The 10,162-nt window shown below is 40.7% G+C and overlaps 1 protein-coding gene across 1 annotated transcript in view; it reads right to left on the minus strand.

Moving 5' to 3' along the window:
• LOC149441003 (guanylate-binding protein 3-like) overlaps positions 1–9,800 on the minus strand; it is a 43,693-nt gene extending 33,893 nt beyond the window's left edge. Inside the window, exon 1 of the mRNA XM_089657871.1 lies at positions 9,718–9,800. The gene's annotated coding sequence lies outside the window, so the exon portion shown is untranslated. The remainder of the gene's footprint in view (positions 1–9,717) is intronic.
• Between the last annotated feature and the right edge of the window lie 362 nt (positions 9,801–10,162).

The raw sequence follows: 10,162 nt of genomic DNA on the forward strand, positions 1-10,162 counted from the left end.
TGCAATTTTTTTATGTTGCATGATATTTGCACAGCCATTTATCAAACACACATTTTAGGAAAAAATACACCTAAATGAATTTTAGTGCACACATACACAATACAGTAATCTTTTTCTGGTAAAATATAGTTTTATATATATATACACAGTCTCTGTTTTTGGTAGAAATTATATTTCTACATGGCAAATAATTTCCTAGCAGGTGTAGTAGAGTAATAGAAATCCAACAGACCCAACAGTCATGACATGCATGCTGCTGATTCTGTTCATTGAATCACTCATTGAAAGGGGCGTGTTCAATATAATAGCAGTGTGGAGTTCTATTAGTGAGGTCATTCATTCTTTGAAAAACAGGTGGCAATTATTGCCCTTATTTAAGGAAGGAAGGCAGCAAATGTTGGACATGCTGGTTACAGTGCATTTCTCTCTGAAATTCTGAGGAAAATGGGTCGTTCCAGACATTGTTCAGAAGAACAGCGTACCGTGATTAAAAAGTTGATTGGAGAGGGGAAAACATATAAAGAAGTGCAGAAAATGATCGGCTGCTCAGATAAAATGATCGCAAATGCTTTAAAATGGCAACCAAAACCTGAAAGACGTGGAAGAAAGCGAAAAACTACCATTGGAATGGATAGAAGAATAGCCAAAATGGGGCGGACTCAGCCAACAATCAGCTCCAGGAAGATGAAAGAAGGTGTGACGTTCCCTGTGAGGACTGTTACAATTAGAAGACGCCTATGTGAAGCCAAGCTATCTGCAAGAAGTCCCCGCAAAGTCCCACTGTTGGAAAAAAGACATGTGCTGAAGAGGTTACAATCTGCCAAAGAGCACATTGACTGGCCTAAAGAGAAATGGCGCAACATTTTGTGGACTGATGGAAGTAAGATTGTTCTTTTTGGGTCTAGTGGGCGGACACAGTTTGTCAGACGACCCCCAAACACTGAATTCAAGCCACAGTACACTGTGAAGACCGTGAAGCATGGTGGTGCAAGCATCATGATATGGGGATGTTTCTCATACTACGGTGTTGGGCCTATTTATCGCATACCAGGGATCATGGATCAGTTTGAATACATCAGAATACTTGAAGAGGTCATGCTGCCTTATGCTGAAGAGGAAATGCCCTTGAAATGGGTGTTCCAACAAGACAACAACCCCAAACACACCAGTAAACGTGCAACATCTTGGTTCCAGACCAACAAGATGGACGTTATGGAGTGGCCAGCCCAATCCCCGGATCTTCATCCAATAGAAAACTTGTGGGGTGACATCAAAAATGCCGTTTCTGAGGCAAACCAAGAAATAGAGAAGAACTATGGAATGTGGTCCAATCATCCTGGGCTGGAATACCTGATCACAGGGGCCAGAAGTTGGGTGACTCCATGCAACACAGATGTACAGCAGTTCTCAGAAACAGTGCGACTACAACCAAATATTCATGAAGTCATTCAAAGGAAAGCAAAATCTTCAAACATTTCTCAGTTTATATAGTGAATGTTTGAGTTTGTAAAGAAGAATACAAACACTGCGATTTTTTTGAAGTGTCTAATATTCACTTTTCTTCCATTTTTTTTAGAGGAACAACACAAATTTGATGTATTTTTCTTCATGTTGTGATTTGGAATAGAATGTGTCGTGTTCCCAATGCATTTGTGTGGATGGAAATAAAAGCTATTAGAAGGATTTTCAGCTTTATTCACTTTTTTCAACACACGGCTATTATTTTGAACACAACTGTATATATATATATATATATATATACAGTATATATATATATATTGATGTTGTGTTCGAGTAAAAAGATTTTTTTCCTAAATAAAAAAAACAATATATATATATATTTATATATATATATATATATATATATATATATATACTGTGTGTGTGTATATATATATATATATATATATATTAGAATACAAAGTATCCAGAGTATGGATCCATTGGACTTCTTTTTTTTCTCAGGGTCAATTCCCTGCCACCACCACATCTGGGCAGCACAGTGGTTAAATGGTTAGTACTTTCACCTGGCAGTGCTAAGGTCGTTGGTTCAAATTCCAGCCACAGCACCTGCATGTTCTCCATGTTCCTGTGTGGGATTTCTCCCACACTCCACAGACATGCTGGTAGGTGAATTGGCTCCTGTCTAAATTGCCCCTAGTATGTGTATGTATGAATGTGAGTTAGGGACCTTAGATTGTACGCTCCTTGAGGGTTAGGGACTGATGTGAATGTACAATATATATGTAAAGCACTGCATAAATTGATGGCTCTATATAAGTACCTGAAATAAATAAATCTGTTATGAACAACCCCTTTCACCACCATATGTTTCAGCTTAAAAACTGCCTGTCCAATGGGTCCATTGTCTGGATATATTTTATCCTGAGGGGTTAAAATCTGACTTTGGTTTGTATTTATTTCTTTGATTAGGGTAAATTTTGTAATATATTTATAATATCTTTGAAAGTGTTTATTATTCCAGCTATTTTAATATTTCTAATTGATTATTTATATTTTTTGATAATAGGTGCCATATCGTGACTCCATTCAATTGATATAGGGAAATGATTGCTCCTGGTTGATTTTTCTCCTGATTTTGATATGCTGTATTCTATGTTTTGTTGTTTAAGAAAAATGTTCCATTAGTAGTTATTTGATTAAGCAATTGATGCCAGGCGTTTAATATATATATATATATATATGGGTCAAAAAATTAAAGGAAGGCTTTTTAATCAGAGTATAACTCCTGGGATATGGATCTGGTCAGGTAAGTAGCAGAGGGGGTTGTTAATCAGTTTCAATTGCTTTGGTGTTAATGAAATAACAACAGGTGCATGAGATGGGCAACAATGACAACCCCCAAAACAAAAATGGTTTTACAGGTGGAGGCCACTGACATTTTTCCCTTACTCATCTTTTCTGACTGTTTTTCACTAGTTTTGCATCTGGCTAGGGTCAGTGTCACTATTGGTAGCATGAGGAGATACCTGGGCCCTACAGAGTTTGCATAAGCAGGCCAACTCCTCCAGGATGGCCCTTCAATACGTGTCATTGCCAGAAGGTTTGCTGTGTCTCCCAGCACAGTCTCAAGAGCATGGAGGAGATTCCAGGAGACAGGCAGTTGCTCTAGGAGAGCTGGACAGGACCGTAGAAGGTCCTTAACCCATCAGCAGGACCAGTATCTGCTCCTTTGTGCAAGGAGGAACAGGACGAGCCCTGCCAGATCCCTACAAAATGACCTCCAGCAGGCCACTGGTGTGAGTATCTCTGACAAAACAATCAGAAACAGACTTCATGAGTGTGGCCTGAGGGCCCGAGGTCCTCTAGTGGGCCCTGTGCTCACTGCCCGGCACCATAGAGCTGGATTGGCATTGGCCATTGAACACCAGAATTGGCAGGTCCACCACTGGCACCCTGTGCTTTTCACAGATGAGAGCAGGTTCACCCTGAGCACATGTGACAGACGTGAAAGGGTCTGGAGAAGCCGTGGAGAACGTTCTGCTGCCTGTAACATGGTTCAACATGACCGTTTTGGTGGTGGGTCAGTGATGGTCTGGGGAGGGATATCCATGGAGGGAAGCACAGACCTCAACAATACACAAAATGGCCACTTCCCCAGTCTATAACTGGCCTTCACAGCAAGGAGCACATGAAAGGGTGACGCATGTCAAACAACAAAACAGAAAAATTTGCAGCTCAACTTGCCAGCCAACTTGCACACAAACTGAATTAACCTGTCTAACAGTATGCATTAAAAACAGGGGTTTAGTTAGCACAAAGTTGCAAATACATGTGTAAGCTACAGAACCTGGTCACGGCCCCCCAGAATTTGTAAAAAAAATACAAATTCCAGCATATATACCGCCATTTGTAAACGCTATAACTTTCACATAAACCAATTTATTTACACATATTGGGATTTTTTTTTAGCAAAGACACAGAGCAGAATACATTTTGGCCTAAATTTAGAAAAGAAATTAGATTTTTAAAAATTTTTATCGGATATGTTTTACAGCAAAAAGTCAAAAATATTGTGTTCTTTTTTTGTTTATAAGTCAAAAAATAAAAAATGCAGAGGTGATCAAATACCACCGAAAGAAAGCTCTATTTGTGGGAAAAAATTACATAAATTTGATTGGCATGACCGCGCAATTGTCAATCAAAGTAATACAGCACCATATTGCAAAACATGGCCTGGTCAGGAAGGGGGGGGGGAATCCTCTGAAGAGAAAGTGGTTAAGCAAACTATGCAGATTTGCAGCATATAGAACTCTATAATTTGTTCTTTTTAATTTTTTATAAAACAACTATCCCAAATCACTACACCACCAGGAAAATAAGTCAAACAAAGGAAAGCTTTGTGTACATCCTGATGGCACCTATGACTCATGTCAATTTTCAGCCAATACAAAATGCCATGGAGAACTGCCACTGAAAGTATTCACAAATGTCTTGAAATACACTATGTATCCAAAAGTTTGTGGACACCTGGCCATCACACCTTCTTCTATGGCCAAATGTATGTAGGCATCCCTCCAAATGTTGGAGTTCATGTGCTTCCAGTGAATGGTACTCTTATGTTAATGTGAAAAAATGACGAGTGAATGACTAACAAACACAATGCACCACATCCCTGCGGAGATAAAATCTGGAAATATGGAGTTCTGGGATTTTAAAGGTGCAAAAAGAATAAACAAATAATATTGTCATTAAAAGATATTTTTCTCCATTTTATTACAAACCAAATTTAAAATTACATATAAGTACAGTGGTTCTTGACAATCATGACAAACATGGCTGTTTTCTGCAGCTTTTTAGGTTAAAAAAAAGAAATATGTCCCCCAATCTGGGCTTCCTCAGGGGAAGGTATGACTTATCTGCAATACAGTCTACAATTATAGCAAAAATTTAGAATTCCCTTCTTTATGCAGCTTTGAACAGACGCTCGACGTATGCTTCTCTCTCATATGTCACTCAGTGGGAGCGGACCCCCACCTGGGGGCAATCATGGATCTGGAGGACTGTAATAGGGTCTGGTCGCTTATAACTAAATGTTCATTTAATACGACCACGCTGGAGGCGGCATACAAAGTACTGTTTCGTTGGTATTGGGTTCCGGCTCATTTGGCCCAGGCGAACCCTACCTGCAGTGATCGATGTTTTCAGGGTTGTGGCCATCATTGTGATGTATTGCATATCTGGTGGTCATGCCTGAGACTGTTTCAATTTTGGTCTCGTGTATTTGGCCTCCTCTTTACTTTGTTTCATCTCTCCATACGCCGGGATGCTCGGTATGCTTACTTTATTGTCCCATACCGGGCCTCTTGGCTCATCGGCAGAAGTTGGCTTCCTATTGGCACTAGAACAATTGCTCAGACCTGGAAGAGCCCATTTGTCCCTCTTTAGGGGGTTCAGGACCGTATGACTACTATGATGCTCAATGAACAGATCCCGAGTATCTGTAACGACTCCCAACGGAAATTCTTGAAAATATGAGAGCTGTGGTTGCAATATGTTTTTTCTCATGCTCCCCCCGGCTAGTCTGGGGTTGTGATGTTGCTCGGTATTGGCGTTCTCGGACCCCTGCTCTTGGTCTTGTTATCTTATAGATAACTGCCTTTAGTTTGAGTTACTGTTGGTGTTATACTACTGTTTTTGTCATTTATGTGCCCTTAATAGCCCCTGCATAGGCGCACCTTTTGCTCTGTTGGTGTTAGAGCATTTGTGACGGGAGTCACTTTGGGTGGGGGGCCCATGGAACACAGCTCACTTTTCAGAGGTGGGGAGACCCCTGTCTCAGCTCCCCATATCCCTCTTATGTGTAAGTCACCCTGTGCCCGTTAGGGGTGCAGGGTGAAATGTCCTGATAGTGTGTAGACATGTATAGGTGGGGGTTGTTCACTGTTTAATTCCATGTGGTTGTATCCCATTGTTCTATTGTGTGTCTTGCTTGGGAGCAAACTATTATGGGATGTTTGTGTATTGGCTTGGTGGGGGGGGTGTTTCTGGCAGCGCTTTCCCCCCATGGGACTGCCTGCTGGTGTGTTTCTTGTTACTGGGTGTGTATTGCCCCACCCTGTGTATATATCTTGTATCTGTGTTAAAATAAAGTAGTCTATTTCCCGATTTATTTCAAGACTGGTCTCGTCTAGTCTCATATGGTCACCGGTGGTGTCCGTGGATCTGTGTTCGGAAAGGGAGTCTAACGGAAATACCCAAGTGCAGTCAGGGTCCAGGTCCGTTACAGCACTGTTTTTTTAAAAAAAAAATTATGTGCAATTGATAGCCCCTGCGTGGGCGTGTTTTGTTGCTCCTGTCTTAAATTGTTTATAAATTAATAAAAACATTGAAAAACAAAAATATAGAATTACTGTAGGCACAGTTATAACAAATATCAATCATTGTTATATATAAGACTTTTTTAACTGTCCAGAAGAATATGTATGAACCCCCAGCTTACTATCAAAATCATGCTGCCGAAGCCATTCAAAAATACACTGGTGCATCTACATTAACGTTGTGATGGATTTGGTAAAATGTCTATTTCATTTCATATTAAATATATATATATATATACACTTTTTTATACACATCTTTTTACATATTTACTTTTATACTTTAATACTATTTCTTTCCACATATTTATAAATGTTTAGCATGATATATATGTTGTGTGAATATTTTCTGCCTGCTGGGCTTTGTGGTACTTTAAGAAATGTTTGCTCACACACACAGACCCCCTCCCACCGAGTGATTTGGAAGACAAAAGAATGTTTTTCTCTCTTTAAGATAAGACGGAAGAAGATCACACCTATACCATGACGGAGATTGTTTTCGTGTAAAGTGACCAATCAAAGACTAATATAATGCTTATGTTGTTATCACGTGATGTTCGCATCATTTTTCATATATAAACTCACGGTTTCATTTCAATAAATTAGAGAGAAGTTTTCACAGACCAAACGTGTCAGTGTGAGTTTCTTTATGTGCGCACATTCCAGAAGCTGGCCAGCATCATAAATTAGGACAGGAACAGATAAGCACTGGACGATTCAGTCCTCAACTAAATCAACGTAAAGTAAAACAAAAAGAGAACACACCAACCTTGCGCATTACCTCAATAAACTGTGATTTTATTAAAACGAGATATATACTCACAAACAAAGAAGTAAAACAAGCGTATAAGATCCTCAAAGGAACAATGAAGTAAAAAACCAGTGCGAGTCACATCAAGAGGGGAGACTCTCAAAGTTCCACTGACGTGTTTCGAAGGGGGTCCCTTCTTCCTCAGAGCTCTATACATCTCATTTAAAAAAAATCAGTTTATTGAGGTAATGTGCAAGGTTGGTGCGCTCTCTATTTGCTTTACTTTGCAGTACTGGTTGGGCTCCCCAGCCTTTTTAAGAGCTGCACAACCTTTGATCCATCGGTGGACAAACTTCCACAAGTGGTCTTTCCACCCATCCATCCTTGATCTGGGTCCCTGAGCGCAGGAGGTGTTGTTTCTGCATCTACATTAGCATATATCCACCTAAATATAAATCTATATCCATCAACAACAACGAAAAAAAAAAAAGTCACCATCTAATTGTTATCCAGATTACTTACAATAGCGAGGGTAGGAAAGATGATCAATATCAAAACCTTGCCACTAGATGTCAGCAATAGCCTTCACTCCTCACAGACCCATGCTAAAAAAAGTGAAGGCCGGAAAAATGTTCAGAAAACAAATCTTAAAGGCCACCTAAGTGGCTATATACTGGTCATATACTCAAATGCCTCACCAGATGTAGGATCCTAATCCCAGCCCAATGTTCCAGCACCACCTCTGCAGCCAAAAGGCCATGTCCTCACGAATCTCCTGTTTTATACCCTCCACCCGGCCAACTTATGAGGTCATTGGTTGGGTGCGAACGTCCGGTATATGACTGTGGAAGTCATCAACATGCATGTGTGAACCCAAGCCACCCCAAGCCACTGCGCAGCCTCACAGGAAGCAACAATAAAATCCAAAACAGCGCCACCAATGATCAAAAAGGCCAATCCAATGCACAAATACCTGGTAACACCTACTCAGGGCCCAAAAACAATTTTTGATCTAAAAACTTTGCATATGTAAACTGACGTACAAACTGGGGGAACCATCATTCTGAAAAATTATTACAAATATCTCAAGATCAGAATTACAGCTCAATCATGAAATAATGTATCCATATCCACATAAACATTATATAGTTGAAAAACAAAAATGAATATCCTATTGTATGGCTGCAAAGACATAAGGGAATGCTATGGGGCAGAATCGTGGATTATAAAAATGGTTTAAAACTGAAAGACTCATTCAAGCCTGGGTAGTGGGTAGCACTGAGTTTATATATCCATCGTGTCCCAAGTTGTAAAAGTTTTTGGTCCATGTTACCTCCTCGCACATGTGATGGGATATATTCCAAAGCCATGAACCTAATCACTCCCAGATCAAAGTTGTGATACAGACCCACGTGTCTGCTAATGGGGGTCTCCATTTTGCGATTTTTAATGAGAAAGATATGATCCCCAATAAGCTCAAAGAACTGACGTTTTGTTTTGACCACTTAAAAGCAACCACAACAGAACTTCATTAACTAAACTAGAGCTGGTGTTTGACATGTAATTCTATACAGGCATTGCTCAGTCTACAATTGCCTTGGTTAACATAATTTTCAGTTTACAAATGAAAACCCATTGAAAATAATGCCTCTTTTTTTTACAAATTTTTTTCGAAATACGAAGTGTATGTCGGTGCCGTTTTTTAAATGAAATTACCAGACTTTTTTTTTCTTCACGATAGTTCACAGAATTAGCTGTCACTTTCCCCGGAGCTAAAGGATATTTAGTTTATTTTATCTCGGGAAACAAACTAAAGAGAAACATTGTTTCTTTTAACTCTGGGAAATAAACTAAAAGGAATCTTTCTTTCTTTTAGCTGGGGGGGGGGGGGGGGGAAGTACCAGCTGAGTCTCTGAGCTATAGTGAAGAAAAAAAAAATACTGGTAATTACATTTAAAACAAAGACACTGACCTATAGTTGGGCGTAACATTCTGGAGTATGAAGCATAGTTGGGCGTAATGTTCTGCAGTGTGAAGTGTGGTTGGGCGCAATGTTCTGCAGCATGAAGCATGGTTGGGCGTAATGTTCTGCAGTATGAAGCATGGTTGGGCGTAATGTTCTGCAGTATGAAGCATGGTTGGGCGTAATGTTCTGCAGTATGAAGCATGGTTGGGCGTAACGTTCTGCATTGTGAAGCATGCAAGGGTATAACATTCTGCAGTGTCAGTTGTGTTGCATGGAATATACTAGGATGTGAAGAATTGTTGGGTGTACCATTTTATGGCGCATTAGGTACAGGGGTGGACTGACAACTCATGGGGCCCCCGGGCAATAGGGGATCATGGGGCCCCTGTGTCCTTACCCAAACTCACAAAAGCCTATGACAAAGGTACCAGGGGCATCTCATGAGGTCCCCCACTGACCCCGGGCCCTCGGGCAGTGCTCGAGTTTCCAAATGGTCAGTCCGCCCCGATTGGGTTTACTATCCTGTGGTGTGTTGGGTGTGTAATGCTGCAGCATGAGTTGTGCTGGGTGCGATGTGCTGCAGAAAGAGGTATGTTGGATGTAAGGCTTCTGCCAATAACACACAATGGAACACATACAGTATGATATACAATGTTACTCACAGTATTGTATCTTCCTTGCTGTGTCTTCCCTGAGATGCAGCTGGAGGAGTTCTGATACAAAGTCTGTAGAGCTTCACATTATATGATATTCTAAGTGAAAGTGAAAATGAAAAGTGATAAACAGAACATGAACCATGACCACAAGAGATCGGCTAATCGAGACCCCTTCACCCCCACCTCACTCTTCACATCCCCTCCCCATAACAGAACATGAACCATGACTAGTGCACAAGAGATCGGCTAATCGAGACCCCTTCACCCCCACCTCGCTCTTCACATACCCCCCCCTATAACAGAACATGAACCATGACCACAAGAGATCGGCTAATCGAGACCCCTTCACCACCGCCTCACTCTTCACATCCCCCCCCCCCATAACAGAACATGAACCATGACTAGTGAACAAGAGATTGGCTAATCGAGACCCCTTCACCCCCACCTCACT

Source organism: Staurois parvus, unplaced genomic scaffold (assembly GCF_062004578.1).
Source record: "Staurois parvus isolate SC_StPar_1 unplaced genomic scaffold, SC_StPar_1.0 ptg001037l, whole genome shotgun sequence".
NCBI lineage: Eukaryota > Metazoa > Chordata > Amphibia > Anura > Ranidae > Staurois > Staurois parvus.